General features: G+C 35.7%; 1 long non-coding RNA gene across 4 annotated transcripts in view; it reads left to right on the top strand.

Annotated features, from left to right (window-relative positions):
- Positions 1-20235, top strand: part of LOC103456903 (uncharacterized) — a 59893-nt gene that overhangs the window by 12108 nt on the left and 27550 nt on the right. For all 4 annotated transcript variants that reach the window (XR_014085401.1, XR_014085398.1, XR_014085400.1 and 1 more), the window contains exon 8: positions 2131-2169. This is a non-coding gene — a long non-coding RNA (uncharacterized LOC103456903). The remainder of the gene's footprint in view (positions 1-2130; positions 2170-20235) is intronic.

Raw genomic sequence — 20235 nt, 5'->3', positions numbered from 1 at the left:
TTAATTAGATAGACAGACAAACAGAATTCATTGATTTGTGGAAAAATCGCAACTAATCTGTGTGAGATGCTGCTAGCCTACTTCATCTGAGGTGAGCTTAGACTTGTCTAGACACTTTTTTCCAGTCGCTGCAGTTGTCTGCAGACTGTGCAGTCATATGACTCAGTCAGACAGGCAGTTCCTCCCTCCTCGTCTCAGCTCTGTTTTGGCAAGATGGCTGCTGAGGCTCTAATGCTGCATTTGTGACGTGTACAATCAAAGATAGGATTAAAAAATACAAACATGAGACTAATGGTGAATCAGCAAGTCTAGATTGCACTGGATTGCAATGCATTGGTATAAAGAGCACGCGGACGCCATGCTGCGTTTTTGAACCGATATTTCTGACTGAAATATTTTTTGGTCTACGAGTTAGAGGCTTTTTTCTCTTCTACTCAGCAGGTTGCATGCATTGATCAACTGAACTCTGTACAGTTTTATTATTTTCATCTGGTTCTCGGTCACATTTTCTTTCACATGCTCATCGAGTGCTACAGATCTGAGACGCTTGGTAGCCATTTTGTCTGCTACGTGCATGCGAAAGGCTGGCAGGGCATCAAACTATTAAGAAAAACACTAAGCAAGAACTCTCCATGTTGTCCTCTTGACTGTGGATTTTTAAAAAAACGCGTTTAAATATCGGAGTGCCACATAGAACCAGTTTAAAATTAAATCTGAATGTTTATTATTTTAACGACTTGCAATAAATAGCTCTGCCTGTGATTATACGTGTGTGAGGATGAACAATTTAATGTTGCCAATAAGTGCTAATTTTATAATTCAAACATTTTTTTGATTACTTAGCCGATGTTTTTAAGACCTATAGCTAAATGTTATTGAAAAATATCCTGACCTACTAGAGTCCACTATGTAGCGGGACAGAATTAATTTCACTGTATTTGTGTGTATTTTGTCGAATTTTTAACAAATTTGCTACTTACAAAATTCTGTTATTAGAAGGTATGTGATTAAGGACAAAGTTTATTTACAGTAGTAATTTACAGTATTTTTAAAAAAAAGAGGAATACAGCAGCTGGTTTCGTGGAAGTAAATATAAACCTTGATGCGCTGTAAAAAATGATATTATGCAATAAATTGTGTTCTTTAGAGCTTGTATAATCATTAATATAAAACAAACAAAAAAAAAAACCTGTCCTGAAGTTGAACGTTTTTTTTTTCCTTTACAACTTTTTTTTCTGAGGGAGTAATGCAAGTAGCTGAAATTAACTTTGGCTTAAAAAAGTGCTCCGAGCGTCCGTCTGACATTACAAGTTACATCCAATCACTGAGTCTGTGATGTTTATCTGTTTGCCATATCATTGACCAGTCTGGACAGATCTCTTCATTATCATCTACTTAGTGCATACTCATCTGCCGTCAGAGGAGCTCCTTTAATCTCTTGTGGTCCTGGTTGCTTTAATGGTTTCTGAGTGCTTGCTGATTGTGTTGTTTACTGAGGCATGAAGCCGCCTTTGAAAACATGCAGAAGTTTTTACAGGTCCCGAGTTTCTCTGAGAAAAGTAGTGGAGGTGTTTTCAGGCTCGTCTATTAATTCTTGTGTTTTCAGCAATAAATTGACAAACGTGGATTATTAAAAAAATTTTCGTGGGAATAAATTATGCACAAAAGATAGTTTTGGAAGAACGTATAACGTATACTTCTATAACTAAACCTATAACTTCATTATAAATAAGTAAAAATTTCTCTAATAAATGCGGCTGGTGTTTAGATGATAAATTATAGAAATGCATCTCTTCAAAATAAAATTATTTTGCATACATGTCCTGCATTATATGTTCCAGAAAGAAGCATTTGCAACCTTTTTTTATAATTTAAACGTTAAAAATTAAATCAAATTTATTTTATTTTTACGAAAACAAGCAGTTGACCTTAAATACAAATTAGTTTTTCTATTTTTAAGACTGACAGTAGATGTAGTTTAGGATGTTTACGCTGTCGCTACGACAGCGAAAAATATTTTATTTGTAAATGTTTGTTTTTGTGCTTACTGCCAAATCTTCCACACTGTCTCACACTTGTTTGCTAGCACTTCATTCTCACAGCTGATCCATGTTTTTGCTTTTCTTGCAGCCGCTGACACTGACAGTTATGATTTCCTGTCAACAAATGGTAAGATCATGCGTTGACCTTTTCATTAAAGCACATCTGGGTAAATTTAAAATGGAGTAAAGCAATTCTAGGAAGGCTTTACGGCGCTGCAGCCATTGAATATGATTGCCTGAGGGAAATATCACTCCACGGCACACAACGGTGTTTGCAGAGGTCGAGCTCTGGAACTGCAATGCCGCTTCTGTACGCTGCACAGCTGAAAATTTGGCTAATCAGCACCGTCGCCATCGCTCACTTCTCAACTGTGATTGGTTTTTATCAAGGGTGATTTTTTTTTATCTCTTCATGACATAATCATGGATATGAAACTCGTAACTTTCACTTGAGGCTCGGTTGAAAAACGCTGATGCCAGAAGCACTCCGAAGCATCCTCCCTTGTTTTCTATTGGCTTGCTGTCTCCACCCACAGTGAGGTCATGAGGTCCAACATCGTGACGATGTCTGATGAAAAACAGGCTTTCATCTTGGCTCTAATGCTTCCTGAGGTTTAATGAAAGGATTTTTCTGGGTCTATTTCTGAGCGCGAGCAGAGTTAAATCCGAGCACGTTTCAAAGCACGGCCCTCTGGAAAAGCATCCGCAGCAACAGTCGCTGCCTGGTGAAAATGGTGGCGTGTTTATCTCAGCAGTTCTTGCTGCATGATGACGCAGTCTTCTCTGACGCCGTCGTGGGACATTTCAAATGAATACCTTGTGTGTACTTCAGAATGTCTTCTGGTAGTCTGGCAAAGCTTGGGTCCACTTGCTTGGGCCCACAACTGCGCAACTGAGACCCTGGGTTGGTCTTAGCCTTTATCTCAAAGCCATCAGCGTCCATTTTACTTCGTGGCAGTTGAGATAAACTGTACTCAAGCTTTTAGAGAGAAGAATCTGAACTTGCAGCCTAAGCCCTTGAAGAAAATCCTACAACTTTCATGCACCACACAAACTTTTCATCAGAAGATATTTCAAAAACAATTATGCACGAACGGATGCATTAATAGAAATGTGGTTAATAGTTAATAAGTTAAATTTTTATTGACGGCAGCACAAATAATTATGTTTATTTTATGCTGTTATAATTAAAACCTTTGTGAATTTTCTGAATTTTAAACATGATCTTATGTAAGCTATTCAACTTTTGATACAATGAATTAAAATACGTAGAAATTAAAGTTTCAAACATTTCGAAGCAGTATTTAAATCTTATTATATACCGCAATTACATGTTGTTATAAAATGAAATCGATTGCTATATGATATATGCCATGCATCTTTGTTTTTTTACTAATTACATTACAGAAATTATACAAGCCATTTGTTAATTAATTAAATTAAGTGTTTTTAAAGGAGCCATTTAAATATCAAAAAATACTTTGACTGTGAATTTTCTTTTATTTTGAGTTTTCTAAACCAGTATAAAAAAACTCCTTCCTTAACTGTAGCTAAGTTTTGACTTACAGCTTATAAAAACTTAATTGTAAAAAATATTTACATGATAAATAAAATAGATTTTAACAGTGCAGCAAGTCATGTATCAGAAAGACGACATAATGCAAAAAGAAATATTGTATCATTTCATCGTTCAGTATCCCAGTATAAAATTTTAAGATATATTGCCATATTTATTGTTTAACGGTTCATATCTTTTTTTTTGCTTACAGATTTATGCGCGCATATTTATGCATTTATTTTCATTTTAAATCTAATTACTTAATTCACAAAATATTTTATTCATATTAAACGATTTTTTTTTTATTCAAAGAAAACACAGCAACTAACTGATGGTATTTGCGTGTTAGGTTTCAATAGTTAAAAATTAAAGATTTGAACGATAACGAGGTTACATTATTTTGGGCATGTACGTTGAAGTAAAAAGAGGCCTTATCAAGATTTTGTGGAAAATACAGTAGACTGTGATTTAATCTAACTTAATTGAGTGATGTGGAGGTTTAGGAGACCCTCCTTCTTGTTTTCGTCCACTGTTAAGACTTTGTATGAAAGCCAGACTGGGTTCTGATGCCACGTAGCACAACAGTGGCTGTCCATAACGTCAAGTGTAGTCTCCTCTCTGTAGTCACGCAAAAAGTGAGAGAAAAAGCTCATTTTTGGGGCTCATGCATATGCAGGAATTCCCTGTTCCCAACGTATAGCTTAATGTCATACTAATCAGCTTTTCCCTTATTAAACGTACAATTTCTTGGCTTTTGTAAGAATGGGAGATAACTTCACCACATTCATTTCAATGCATTTTTATAGTTCCAGTTTATGTCTTTTAATGTTGAATTATTGAAAACATTACGCGATTTAGGATTTAAGTTTGTTTGGAGCACAAAAATATGCAGAGAATAAACCGCTGTTGCTCTTTAACTGATTTCTTTTCTCTTTTTTAACTGTTTAGCGTTGATCATTTTCAAACATTTTATGTTTGAAAATATTTTTTTATCAGATGGATTTTTCTAAATAAAATTTCTGCGTCTTAAAGCCATCTTGAGTTAACACATCTGACTGTTGTTTGGTTAACCACAGGTTCTGTCTTTCTGCTGAAGCCGCAAAATAATGAATGAATATTAGGACCACATTAATTACAGCATGTCGCTCTTACATTGATTATAGTGCAAGCGTAATCTGCTATTTTCGAGCTTTTTGGAAAGGTAAGTGATTTTGCTGTCAACAGACTAAATGTTGGGTGTTTGCCCCGCTGTCGTTGCACTGTTTGTGATCCTGCCACTCTTCAGATGTGCACGTGTTGCATGTCCGCTCCCCTCTGCCAAAAAGCTGCAGCAGTGACAGCTTCAGCAAAATACTCCCTATTCTCATTTGTCTTCAAATCTGACCTGACTTTAACAAGGAACGTGCCCATCCACAAGCATTTAAACGACTCGAGGAAGGCTGGCTAAGTCAGGAAGACCACTGCTCATTGCAACGTTTCTTCTCAGCAAGATATTCTCCTTGTCTCAGACAAACTTCTGCCATCTTTAAAAAGTCTTTAGGTTTTATTGAGTTCTTGGTATTTACTAAGTAAAAAGATATAGCTGGAGTGATGCCTTTCAAATGAAGAAAGACTATGCAATGTACAATTTTCTAGCACCCTGGAGTCTAACAGAGGCCAGCTGTAGTGTTTCATGGAGAATGTATTTCTTTCAAGCACACTAACAAGCATGCTATGTATAAATAGTTTGCTTTGTCAATAAAAGATTGATTTAAAAAGTTGACAAAAAATTTGACTCTCAAAAAAAAAAAATTAATTGATGAAATGATACTATCTGCTTTGGTTGGAATAGATACTCTTAACTTGGATGTTTTTGCTCTCTACCACATTTTTACATTTGATGTTAGAGTATTGAAAATTATCATGACCAGATTAATGGGTTTATATAGTCAGTAGAATAAAATCACATTTTAATTTGATTAGAAATCATAACAATCTATCAGATTTTTAGAACAATAAACAAGTGGTAGACATATCTTTAGGGCTAGTTTAGTCTTCACTTAACCACTTATTTGGTGTAAATACCATAACCGAAAGGAGTTTAAAAAAACTACACAGATTTCTTGTAGCAAAAAAGGGAGAGAGTTGGGCAAAATACGATCCGCATTTTTTATACTTCACTAACAGCTATAGTAGTATTGGTCAATAACTAAGTTTGATAGACTTTGTTTTGTGCCAGCTTTCTACACAACACATTAAACATTACATTACAAACTTAAAGAACAATTTACAGCAAAAGGAAAGTGCTGTGGTTTGACTAAAGTCATACTGATGGACTAACCTTTTTGGTAAAATATCAACAACAAACATTCTGTTGTTATTGGAAAGAATGAAAATTAATCAGATGCTTCTAAAAAACAGAAATTGATAAATCTTTCAACGCTACATCGTAAAAGAAGATATTTGCGGATCTCTAGGAAAGGAGGCACAGACTCCCAGTGTCAGCATTGATGCTGACGTCAGGGTTCTCCTTATAGTTTTTCAAATTCTGAGGGAAATATTTGAAATGTGTTTCTAACAGGAGCATCAATTCTCTCCTGACACACACACACACACACATACACACCTCCAGTTCAGGGGATTTGCTCAAAGTTACCATCAAAGTCAGACTTGTGAGAATTGGCAGTATTGCCTGCATTTTTCTTTAATTGGGGCTTATTCCAACACACCTTGAATACCTGCTTTCACTTTAGCCATTTGACCTTTTTTTTTGTGAATTAAGACAGCACGGCAGAGTTGAGTTCGTCATCCCCGCGGTACATCATAGTTCAGGGGAGGCTGCGCCATGACTAATTAGTAAATCTCACTTCTCTCCAAGGTGAGAAAAGAAAATGATTTTCTTTGCAAGAAGCTTGGGGGCTTGATGAGTAAATACCCACCTGCACTAAGTTGCAGTAACCTAATAAGTCTCCCTGGACTTTGAAGAGGAATATTTTATATTTCACTGATCTCAAACAGCCAGTTTTGCGTGTCTCATATTCGACTCAGAAAGCCCTCTGAGGTGGCTCAGGCTGCACCCATCGACTGCAGGGTCTCTGCTGTCACACAATGGCATGGAAAGGTCAGGCCTAATGAAGTCGGGGGTGCGACCCCAAGCATTCAGTGACTTTGCACGGGCTCCCATCCCACCGCTGCAACCATGCCGGTTAATCCCTTTTTGATCCTAATTGATAGGCATTAACATGATCCTTATCCAGGAGCTGTGTTTTGTCTTCCGCAGTCCTTCCCTCTTGGTGTCAATGACACAAAGTGTGAAAGCGTTAAGCCAAATGTGAAATTGATATTTTTCATGTTTGTGCGCCTAAACTGTGGCTATGCTTCCAAACAGTCACACTGAAGTTCTCAGTGCTCAGCGTATTGCCCTTTGAGACTATCAGCAGGACTTAGCTTCTAACCTCTGGAATCCGACTGCGATGTGAATGGTAGCAGCCCATTTCCACATTGTTTTCCTTAGAGTCCTTTCATCTTCATCAATAGGCAATTATTGTCTTTAACTGGTAACTAATGACCCTCTTTAAAATGTTTTCTTAGACTCTTAGGTCAGAGCACATGTCACTTTGAAAGTGAGGACAAGGTGTGATTTCCAAAGTGCAGATGTTACACCAGTTCTCACAAGCTTTTACTAGACAAATTTATTCAGTAATGTTTTAATATAGCTGTTGTTCATTGAAAAAAGCTCAGTTACCAACACTTTTGAAATGTATGCAATTTTCACACCTTTCAGTTTGGATAGATTTTTTTAAATAATTTTTTTCCACATAGAAATTATAATTCGCTGCTAAAACACACTTTAATTAATTATTCAAGTTTGTTTACTTAAACTTTTAATTTGAATAAGAATTCTTTATCAATTTCTCAAATATACGATTAAAAATATCTACAGGTCATACTGTTGATGTCTTTACACCAGTGAGTTGTGTACACAATGGCCAAAACTGTGAAGGTGCAAATTAGTGAAGCAGTAAAATGAACAACACCCCACTTTTTGTTTGATCTTAACGCTGTTGTTAAGATCATTTAAGCTGGATGTACACTTAAATTCTCTTTGCATCTTTCTCAATGAGTGGGTTTATGACATTTCTTTAGCCTTGCTTAGTCGATAAATGCATTTACATTACGACCCATATAAACGCATCAGCCATGCAGTTTTCTAGCAAGCTGTCTATGATAAAGGCATTATAAAGACTTCGTTTTTTGGGGGAAGTGATGGTTATAAAGTCTTACAGCTGCTCTGAGGAAGGAACTCTGGTAATGCTCCACTGTGTGTCTAGGGTGATGTAGTTTGTCACTGTAGGAGCTCTCCATTTCAACAACAGCTTCATGCACTCGGTGGGAGACATTGTCTAACACCTGCACTGGGGCATCCTAGTTTAGCGACTATTGCGATACTAATATAAGCTGGATGCAAACTAAAATTCTTGCTCCATCTTTCACGGCCTTATGCCAGTTCTAAAGTTTTACTTTGCTGATGCATGCCTTCATTTATATAACATGTCAAATAAACACCATGTGAGAGCAGAACGCCTCACATGATGAAATAGAATAATGGCTGGCTGAACCAATTTCTTGGTTGATTTTTGCTGCTAATTGCATGTAGCAAACCTTATTTTTTAGAAATATTTGTTCTTTTTGTTTATTTCGACTATTACATGCTTGTACATATGTTGTAAGAACTGAAAAATGTGTTTTCTCTCCTCGGGCTGTGTAAAAATTCTTTTTCCGCTGCACTGGATTGAGCGTTCTCGAAGTTTTCCCTCAAAATATCCCCTGGGCTAAACTTTTTCTTATGTGGTGTCCAATGAGTGTTATTTAATTGTTTAGAAATGTTAATGGGGCATAGTTAATTCTGGAAAGAGAAGAATGTTGTCATTTCTGCTCTTTTTCTGGCATGGAACTTCCCAGGAGATCTGTACTCTGAGATTTTCATAAAGTGTGAAATGTCCGTGGTTCTTGCATTAAGCTTATGGCTAATATTTAATACCAATCAAAATCTTCTTTATCACTTTAAGCATTTAGTACAGTGCATTAAGAAACACAGAAGAAATTGTTGCATTCCTAGTGTGTTTTGGTTTATTGTGCACAAAATATTTGGTGGCAAAATATCAGAATTAGTCATTATGATGTAAAATTAAGTCTACCCATACATACCAACAATTCACAAGCCCGCTTTGGAAAAACTTAAGGAAAGATAAAATTTTTCTCATAAAAAAAATATTAAAATACTTTTACTTCTACTGAAAAATTGTTGTTCTTCACAAAACAACCCAACTATGAAACAGGAGAGAACCTTAGGACAAACATTTATCTCCCAGCCTGCTTTACAGTCTACTCCACTGTCAAGCCTGTGTGATTTAAATTTAGTCAAATGTAGCTGCCCAGCAAGGTCAATGTCTGCTGATGTCTGTTTGCAACCCAAATTTTTGTGACTGTGCTGACTTGCCTGTCGTCATGAACAACAATACTCCCAATTACAGGGTTGCATCAAACACACTGCAGATAAAGCAAACTTGTGGGTCAAATAATAAGAAAAACAATAAAGACAACCGTGACTCATATTTTTATGGGGAGAAGATTTGCTGTATTCTGTGTTTTAAATCAGCATCTTCTACTTTTAGAATAAAAACAAACTCAACAAGACAATTTTTTAGGTTATATTTTCTTCTTCTTTTGTGAGTTTCTTTCTGCATGCATGTGTAGTTTCTCTCTGGGTACTCTGGCTTCCTCCTATGGTCCAAAAACATGACTCTTTAGTTGATTGGCCTCTATAAAATTGTTCTTAAATATGCAGGTGTGGTTAACTCTTTGTTGCCCTGGGATGAATTGGCATCTTCCCAGTGACTACTGGAGTTGGGCACCAGAACCCCCATGAGCTTGCAAGGACAAATGTGCACAAACAAAGAATGAATAAATGAGATTATACAGTATGTTTATTTATTTGGATTTCCCTCATAGTTAATTAAGTATCACCTAACCAAATCAAATGTTACGTATTATGCCTTTTTTTCTGGTTGGTGCCAAACCCTGGAACTGGAGGTCACGGTGATGAGTTAAGATCCTGAGCTTGACAAAAACACATAACTAAACCCAAGTATGATCTCAAAGTGCAGAACTATAATAAAAGTAGACTCAGAGAAGGAAGCAATAGAAAAACGTCACCTTTTGTTTAGTGGTTTGGTGACAGAGTTTCACGTGGCTGAACTTTGTCATTTTACAAAATGTCATTTTACAAAAGCATGCGTCTGAGTTTAAAATTTGAAAAACATAACAGGAAAGGACCACAGATATTGTTGTGAAGTTTTAAATGGGACATAGACAGGAACATGCCTGTGTTAGCTGTAAATCTGAGGCACAGCAGGCTGTTTCCAGCACCAACCCCAAAGCAGCATTTTAATGGGCCCCCATCTAGGTGTCAGCTTGTCTCAAAATGCACACCTTACCTCCTTCAAAAAAAGTAACTTTAGACAAGAGTCCAGTTTCTATTGGATTCCATTCTTCTTGGTGTTTTTGTTTAGCTGCCATGTTCTTTGCAGTTACTGTTCTTGATTAAATACAACTTGATATGTGAATAAATTCTTCTGTCATTCTTCCTGGTCAGGAAGACTAACTTTGTTGTCCTTGTATTTTCATGGGCAGTGTGTTTATTGCCCATTTGGAAAACCAATCTGAACTGGAGCTTTAACTTCCTGGCTGATGTCTTTAGATGTCCCTTCAATATCTCCCATTGTTCTTACAGATATAATGCTGGTCATTATGGCCAAACAGTTCCACTTTAGTTCCATCAGACCACAGGATGTGTCTCCAAAAATGAAGGTCTTTGTGTCTGTGTGTATTTGCAAACTACAATCTGGCTTTTTTATTTGCCCCTTGGAGCTTCCTCAATGCTGAGTGGCTTTCAGGCAATGTCAGTACAGGACAAGTGCTACTGTGGATAATGGCCAGCTTACAGTGTAAACTGTGGACTGCAACATGTTATGCACTGAAATAGTATTTTAGGACAGCTCCGTTTAACACAACTAGAACACGTTTTTTTCCCCCAGCGTCCTGTTCGATCGCTTTTTGAAGCAAAAATTAATCCCCAGTGATGCAAAAGTGGCTTTGTTGTCCATCACTGTTGTTTGAGAATCCTGCTTTATAGGCAGAAATGCACGAATACAGTTTCCAACCACCTTTGTGGTTCACAATAATAATCGCAACCATATTGCAATTAATATTGTGATTTTTTTTTTTTTTTACATTAAAGTTTATGTAATTAATCAAAATTAACACATTATAGTCAAGGCTCTAATCTTATTGCACAATATAAAATTTTGGTATCAACTGCATGATGTAAGGAGCAATTCTTTTCAACATCTGTCTGAAGATGCAACATAGAATATAAAAAATATGTGTTCCGTATATATATATATTTTTAAAAAGTGCTCATCTTACACATCTATGTTTCTATAGAAATGTATTTCTATGTGGGACAACGTCTTTACCAGAATTAAATTACTGTCATTTCTTCAAATAGTTCTGCTGAGACTAATGTTTCATTTCTGAAATCGCTAATACTTGTACACTGTAAAAGATAATGGGTGTTAAAATTTATATTCAAATAGAACAAAGTTTCTTTTCTTTCCTTTGTTTTTTAAAAGCAAATTTAGTTAACAAAAGAAAACAGTAGTGGCTGTAGCATTTTCTGGACAGCCGTACGTGATTTTTGTGAGTAAACTCAAATCTGTACAATTAAGAAGCACTCCTCACCACTGTGCTTAGCAGCGTGCAACAAACCACTCTGAGCTGTAAAACGCCAGGTGTCATGTTGGTTCTTGTTGGTTTCACACAGCGATTCCAATTCCTCCCTGGAATACGTTTTGCATGTCTCCAAAGGATTGAGAGCTATTTCCAGTTTGTTTGCTACACTGACTAATGAGTTCTCCATAAGTCCTGATGACATAATTTGAAGATCGCCAAGGAAAAATATCTAATTATGTAGTTCAGACATTACATACTGGGACTGCACTCATGCACTTCACTCGACTGGCACCACCTGCCCTCTTTAGATGTCGCACTCACTTCCACACTGTTGAGATGCTGAGCTGGTGTCTGTGTAACCCCCACCACACATATGTGCAATGACTCCTTGGTGGATTGGACTTTAGATGCTTATTGTTCATTAGATTAGCTTTAACTAAAGAAATAAAATGATTAAAAGCTGAATAGAAAAGATTGAGAGATTGACTGTATAATGACGCATTGACAGTAAAAAGTGGGGAAACTCTTCAGTGAGATGACAACAAAGGGAGAAATATGTGTGTTTTGAAGATTTTATTCTGCTGTGTGATTAACTTGGAGATATTTGTCTTTATTCTGATCTGCAGGAGGAGCTTTTGTGCTTCTCGTAACTCTTTTTTGTGCAAATTTAAAATGTGTGGGTTTTTTGGGGACATTTTTAGAAGGGTGTGGGACTATACCCCAGATAGTATTGTTGTGTAAGTACTGTACGCCAGTGCTTGGGTTTGCTTCATTTTTGGCTGGAACTGCACCAGATATGTTTACACTGCCACTTTGTTTTATTCAAGCAGAAGAAAAACATGCAAAACAGTTCATGAATTTCAAAACAGGACAGTCACCTGAGTACATAGAGAACTATGTTTTACTTTTAAATGGTGCAAAGGCACAGAAAGCTCAATGGAATTTGGTTTGCTCATATTGCATATTATTTTATTTTACTTTGGAAACAGTATTTATTATCTGTTGTTTTCTTCAAAACAGAAAAAAAATCAACCATCATTCTCACTAATGCTAAAATAATGAGATGTTGAAATAGCATGCTGCACATTAATGTTGTCAAAATGTTATCTTGGCTGTTAGTTTGATATAAATTAAAACAATAATTGCTCAGCATATAATCAGAATGTCATATTTTGACATTCTGCTCATTATAGAGTAACAGAACCAACTTACAGCTGTTTAACAAACACGCAACTGCAACTTGACAGCAGTCTTACCTTAATATGAGTGATGACTGGTACTCCTTTAGTTTTCTTGGGATTTTCTGTCACTATTTCCAAACAACTGAATTTGTCTTTCTTGCAACATGGGGAAAACATTTTGTAGCTCTCTTTCAGTCAGCTGACTATCAGTGCACAGTCAGGTAGGAGACTGGCAATGCAGGGCTACAGATTGGCTACATGATAATCCATGCAGTTTCTCTGATGCCTGTCATTAAAAGGATTTAAAATGCTAAGAAAAGTGTAACAGAAACTCTAACTCTTTTAAATCCTTAATATAATTTTTTACTGATATCCTTCCATGTCTACCGTTGATAAAAGTGAATCAAACAATGTAAAATAGAATAATCATTTAAACTGGTGGCACCTCTAACTATTTCTATAAAATAAAATAATTATGTATTTTATACTTTACTATTCTAATTTGGTCATAGGCAGTATAGAATAACTTTCAATAAGTACTCCATGACTTCCTCTTTCTCTGAAGGATAGAGGAATGTGACACAGAGGGTTAATTTTCTCAACCGTTTTTTTTTTAAGGTTAAGTCAATTAACATATTTGCATAAAACCCAATAATATTTTGCTGCAGTAGCATTATTTCATACAAAAAAATTGAAAATCCAACGTTTAGTTTGAGTACATTTATTGATTTACTCAAAAGATTCTGCATGAAAAGACATTTTTCTACCAAGATAACACGTGTGAAAATAAACTATTCACAAAGTAAATGCATCAAAAGTATTTTTCTTTGATTATACTTTACTTTTTTTAAATTGAACCTTTAATTAGTCATGTGTGAGACCCTGTTTCTTGAGAGTGTACACATTCATTTTAATTAGCCACTTTTCAAAATGGGTAAGATTAGAGAACATAACACTCATGTAGGATGGATGTGTTTTAATGTTTTAGGTCAAGATATATGGCAAAAAAAAGTATTCACTTATCCTTTCGCTATCTACAACATATTTATAGTCAGAGCAATAATGAAACAGGTTAAAACATCTAGAGCTATTTTGAACAAGATGGGAAAATGACTCAAGTTCATCCTACCACAAAGCACTTTGAAAAGAATAGTGATGGAAGTTAAAAAAAATCTCCAAAGCTGACATATACCAATCTACTTCCCTTTTTATGAAACTATGCTGATGCAATAAAAGATGTATTTAATTAAAAAAAAATTTTGTGCACCTTCACCAAGTGTGCTAATAAATACAGAAGGTGCTGCAGACATAAATATTTTTTGACCCTTGCTAGTCGGTCATTCTATGCACATCTTTGCTGTATTGAACTTTTGTCTTGCTGCTTTTGGCAGTAATTGCAATGCAAATCACTAAACCACCCGAAATGTGAAATATGTTTCATTTTTTACAAGGGTACGATGGTAAGCAAAAATGTGCGGTATCAAAACTCTTGTGTCGTGCAATGGCATGTCCGAGTCATACTTATAGAGAAGAAAACGTAGCTTTTTCTCTTTTTTTTGGACTACTTTACGTCATGAAGTAGAAGCCTTGCAGGTTACCCTCTTTCGTTTTTCTTTTTGCATATCATTAGGCTAGAAAACTGCTTCCTCTGTAAACAGATGAACACATCAGGATGCTGCTGCAGTTATAGCTGGGAAGGGAGAAGCTTGTTGTCATGTGTTCATGCAGGTCTTTTAAGACACTGACACTAATTTCCGTTGCACCCAGGGTATAGCTGTCAAGAAAGCCCAAAGGCAGTTGATTTCATTGATTTTTTCTTTCTTTCAGACTACCTTGCAGAAATATGCTGTGTGACCATTTTGGACTGTGTTGATAATACAGCATGTAACAGAGTTTCTTAAAGAGCATCCAATTTTTACTGGCTTTTTTTGAACAATTTACAGATTTTAAATTACATTTTTTAATTGAGAAAATGTTGTGAGAGAGTGACCCTAAGGCACCACTCTTTGCCATAGTTCTGCAACAGTGACCTTTTAGGTTTTTTTTTCTTTACCTTTACCTTTCTCATCATATTACCTTAAAACACCATGCATTAAAAAAATACTTGTTACTCATCTTATAGCCGTTGTTAGAGGCACCAAAACAAGGGGGAAGAGACCATTGATTTTTGTTGAAAATTAGTATTTCATAACAAGTGATTTTTTTTTTGTCCCACGGTTTAAATGTACTCAAATTAAAGGTTGGATTATTCTAAATTTTTCAGTGTAAAATCATGCCTCTGCAATAAAATATACATTTATTTCAAGGCTTTTTATACATCTTTACTGCGGATATCAATAAAAGTGGAGGGTGCTTTAATTCTTAAATTTTAGTTTTTAGGTAAAAGTAAGACAATTTTAAAAAGATGTTACCATATGTATTAAATATGTAGAGATTCAAATTTTTCATTCTGTTTTGAAGCATTGATAAAAATAACATTGTCAAAGTTTTGTCTGTTTTCACTGTAGATATTCTGGGAGTTTCTTATCTACAAAAACATGCAAGTGTCTTAATAATTTATGCGTTTTGTTCCTGCAAAGTGAATTTCTCTAATTCTTCCTTTTGAAATCTAAAACCTTAAGTATAAGGTGCATTCTTTAAAAAAAGAGTTTGGTGACAAATTATAATGGTAATCTTGCTGGGTGCATGTGTAAATATGACTAAAATAGACGATTTTAGGACTGGTAGTTGGCAATTAAATTTTAAGTTTTGCAAATCTTTTGGAACCCAACAAATGATTGTTTTTAGAACAGCACAATTAAAAAACAAAATCACACTTGTAGTTATATGAAACAAGTTTCCTCACCAGTGCTGCACATCATCCTTTTTTTCCCCCCCAACAAAACCATTCAAGAACAAGGGCAGCATCACCTCTGCCACTAATGAGGTTGTTTATTCTCCAAATTTTCTTCTGAGCTCAAACTGAGAGAAAAAAACCAGGCCATGCACAACAGAGCACATAATCAAGCATTAGCTAAATAAAGCTTCAGAAATCCCAGGTTATATATTTGTGTGACAATATAACTCAGGGTATCATACCTGCAGTGACTGCATGTTGAACATGAACACCTTTTTAAGGAGGTTAGTGAAGTGAGCAGAGCACATTATTACACTCTCAACAAAGATGTGCAGGATTTTAAATTGGACATAATCTTCAAAAGAGGGCAGTGGGGAGTCATCAAGTTGTCGGTTTCAAAGATGAATAATTTTTTAAACTGTTGAAAAATGTAGGGTGCTTCAGAATGATCTGATGTTAGAGCAGCAAAAATGAAACCTAAATAAGTCTCTGAAAGTATACATGGAGACATTTTCTTTTATCTGAAGATACATTTTTATGCCAATTCGTATTAAAATTCTGACTTTTTTTTTTGCCGAACACTTGCGCTTTATGGAGTTTTGATGCTGACATCGTCTGCTCCATAGGTCAAATAGCACAGGAAACATTAGGGTTTAAATCAGGTTAAAGGTGTTGCAACTAAAGGAAAATTACTTAAAAGCCGATTTATAAATCGCAAACTGAAGCCATAGCAAGCGTAATTAATGATGCAAATCAGTCAACAGTCAATTAGTTGAAACTCTGAACTTTTCAAACTCTACTACATCTTAAATGATGCCGATTTGTTTGATTTCACTTCTTAATTCTTTTTTCCAAATTTTTATATGTCATTATTTTTTAACACTATTTTCATCTAACATCTACTAGTATTGGTCATCAGTTTTTCAAATCATTGATAAGGCTCACCACCCAGGGCGTCCCGTGGTCAGGGGTCAACCAAACATTGAATCAATTAATTTTATTAAATATTTTAGTGCTTTTGTACACAGGTGTATTCAGGAAATTAGGATATCATTTAAAAGTGCTTTTTTTAGCAACTCAGTTCACTAAGTGAAAGACATCATATAGATTCGTTGCACATACTGATGTTTTTAAGCCTTTATTTCTGGTAACTATGTTAATAGCTAAGATTACAATATTACATCAGACCAATAAAAAATATTTTTAATACAGAATGGTTATTTTTAAAATTACTTTTAAACTGACAAATGAGTCTCATTGGAAGGTTCCAATTTATTGAATATAATTGTATATTATGGTGTGATACAGACATGTAGGAATATCCTAAGAAATACCGGGTTCTTTTTTTCTATAGCATTTTAACATTTCAACATTTTATGCTTGAAAATTACTAAATAATAAAGCTTATTTAGTGACACTTTCTAATATTGACGTAATAGCCCTCTGTCAAGGGTGCCAAACTGCAGAGGGTGTAACAAATTATTTATATACTTTTTTATTGACTTACTTGTTTCAAACATTTCAAAACATCTTATATTTGGGGTAATTCAATATCTTTTACTCCTTATTGCTTAATTTTTGACCTGACTGTAAGAAAATACTCTGTGCTGAGACTGCAAGAGAAAACACTGACACACTTTGGCTGGTTAATAATGCTAACGTTGGTATTTGCGAAGAAATCTTCCTTTAATCTAAATGGCCCTTTAACTTATAGATGCCAGTTTGACTTTAGTTTAAAATCTAAAAGTATTTAGTTAGCTAAGTGTATTATTACACATTGCGCAGAGATTCTTTAAAATAAAACTTTGATATTTTCAAACTTTTTTATTTTTAGAAAACAGAAAAAAAATACATTTCCAATTCTTTATTTTAATGGAAAGCACAATATTTCAGCAATTTAAACCCTTTTTGACACTCATTACAAATTATTTGCAAAAATGGTGTTTTAATTTTCTAAAACTTTTATTGATAAAACATAATCTCATCCAAGTTTGTGAAAAAGGATTTTTACCCAGGGTGCCATTTGTGTAAAAACCAACACTGGTACCATGGCTCACTGTAAGCTGATGGAGACTCTCCATACTTTTGTGGCAGTGGTATTTGTGTGTGTCGGTGGCACATCTCTCTGTTTACAGACCTACTTATCGGAGCCCACGTATGCTGCTTTATTTGCTGATGTAGATTGGCTTCCAATCTCCGCTTAAACATGAGGCTTTACTGTATGTTTGCTTAACTGTCCAGCCATCCCATCTATTCAAACAGCGTTTCTTTCAGTTAAAGCTGTGTGCTTGCTGGGCTCTTTTTTTTACCCCTTTCCTTTTTCTTTTCTTTCCTGGGACCTTTTCTGTTATTTTGGGGACCAGATGGCGAGGAGCATGGAAGAGCCTCTTTGTCTGGGAGCCCCTGTGTGAAAAAAGGTTGTCCTCCCTAATGTAATCAGCAGCACCGGAAGGGTCCATTTTGGGCCGTGAAAGGAGACAATTGGGCCTGGACACGTCTAGATTACAGAAACGCAGGGTTCATCTCCCGACCCTGCCTTCTTTTGACCAAGGTCCTGGTGAGGAGGATCCTCATCTTTGATCAATGGAGGGTGGAGGTGCTGATGCGACCCCATGCGGGCCAAAGGCCACCCCCTCCCCTAAACCATGCCCTGTTTACCCTGTACTTGGCTGCCACTGACACCTCCTTCCGGAAAGAGCCAGGAATGGAAGGGGAGGGGGGGGGGATGCTGGCACTCCTGGGGAAAGAGAGGGGGCACCATGACCTGTCTAGACACCGTTGTTTCTAGTTGCTGTGGTGTTGCCAAGGGGACATAGTGAACTTTGACCTCAAACATAGTTGGTTAGGAGATGCTGTGGTCAGTCAAGGAAGACAGTTTTTTTCTTTATAATTTTCAGAGTTGGAGGTGGGGAAGTGAGGCAGCATGTGGATGCAACCCACATTAAACACATGCTGCTTAGAAAGGCCACAGGCATGAATTTACTGCCTTATATATTTTAAATCAAACATAGAATTGCATTGTGATTTGAAAACTGTTTTATTGGACACAACCTGGATGCACTTGTGGAGTAATTTTTTTTTCTAAATTTGCAGTAAGTAGCCACTAAATCTCTTGTTATTGAAAAAGAAGTAAAAAGGATAGTTGCTATGGAGACTTGTTGACTATATGGTATCATTCATTGTTACAGTTCTTTAATAGAGAGCTTCTTTGCTATCCTATTCACTGTGGTGACAAGATAAACTTTGGTCTGTTCTTTGGCTTATGTGCCACAGCTCCAGCTGTTTTAAACATTTGCATTATTGAGGACTGTTCTAATGGGCAAATTTAGGCCACTAGCCTTTATTTTAGCATATTTATTTCATTTAATGCCATGTTTTCCTGTCTTTCCCACTTTGAAGAGGTATTTTTAATAAAACAATCATGACTGTATGTTTAATTTTGCCCTCTGAATAACTGTACTCGGCATAACGTTTGATCCTTTTAGGTTTTAAATTATGCTACTGCAAGAAAAAAAAAAGATTTTATCAAAGCATATTTATTGTTTTATCCATTTTAAATGTTGACTAAGAGAAATTTGCCTCAGTGCCACATCATGTTTATACAGGGAAACAGGAAGTCAAAAATGACTAAGTCAAAGGTCCTCAACTCTGTAGGTAACTCAAAATAGTAAATTACAATTTTTTTAAAATGTACATTATAAGTTAGTAATTGCTCAGTTACACTTGTTTTAGAATAGTTAGGTTTGCCATCATTGTGATATGAGTGATATAGTTAAAATAGTTACAGTTCTTTACTGATATGTTCTCTTGTCTTTCTAATTCTGCAGACTTGGAATTAACAGACCTTCAACTATGTGGCCATCCTTGAATGGTTAATCATAAATTATGTAAATGGTTTAATTTAATTTATTTTAAATGAATAGTAAGGACTGACCCCAATTTTTTTTCAGCACTGATAAAAAAACACATGCAATACTTGAATAAATGTTCTCTTGTCTTCCCAATTTTGAAGAGCCATTGTGTTAAAAACTACTGTTTTTAATCAGGTTATTTTTAAGTTGAAGTTTGGCTTTTTAACGTCATGATCGCCTTAATTTGTGCACAAGATGTGAAATTAGTGAGGTTTTCGTTTAAGTAGCCTTGATTGATTTTTTTTTAAATAATGTAAAATTACAATGGTAAAAAGATGTTTTTATTTTCATAAGAAAATATATTCGCATTGATTTTAATTATGTATTACTGACACAGGATCTCAGTTGTTTCTGTACATAGTTGTCTTTTATCTAGATGATTCAAAATGACTCAAAAGCAAATGTTGTGAAATTAGAAAAGCGTAATGAATACATTTTTATTTGTGATAGAAATCTCACGCCCTGTCCTCAGTGAAACGTCTCATGCCTACACAGTACCTGTGCCATTCGAACACAGTACCTGGGTTCGAATGTAAATTATAGTATAGAGTCTATTCAGAACCTGATTGATGAAGCCTCTGCACAGGAGCTGCACCGGTGATTTCACCATCATGGCTGCCGCCATCACCAGCCACGCCCTCTCGCCTGCCATTCAGGAGTGAGTTAAAATGGCAGCATGCAACAAAATGAGTGAGAGGGTAACGGAAAAAAAGCAGGGAGACGCCCACTCAGTGAGCAACCACGATCGGCTGAGCTGCAGCTCGCCTCGTCTCGTATGCCAACTCAACAACGTTCTCAACAACGAGAACAATGTTTTTGGCTAAATTGCGTCCATCTGGGTCCAGAGTTACGTCCAACGGCGTAGCATCTAAATTTATGAAAAAGCTAAGGTCTTTTTTACATGACTTTATTGAATTTTACGATACATTTAAAT

The sequence above is a fragment of the Poecilia reticulata genome, chromosome 20 (genome assembly GCF_904066995.2).
Source record: "Poecilia reticulata chromosome 20, P_reticulata-male-v2, whole genome shotgun sequence".
NCBI lineage: Eukaryota > Metazoa > Chordata > Actinopteri > Cyprinodontiformes > Poeciliidae > Poecilia > Poecilia reticulata.
Note: the sequence above shows the minus strand (reverse complement) of the source record. Positions and strands in the feature narration are given on the sequence as shown.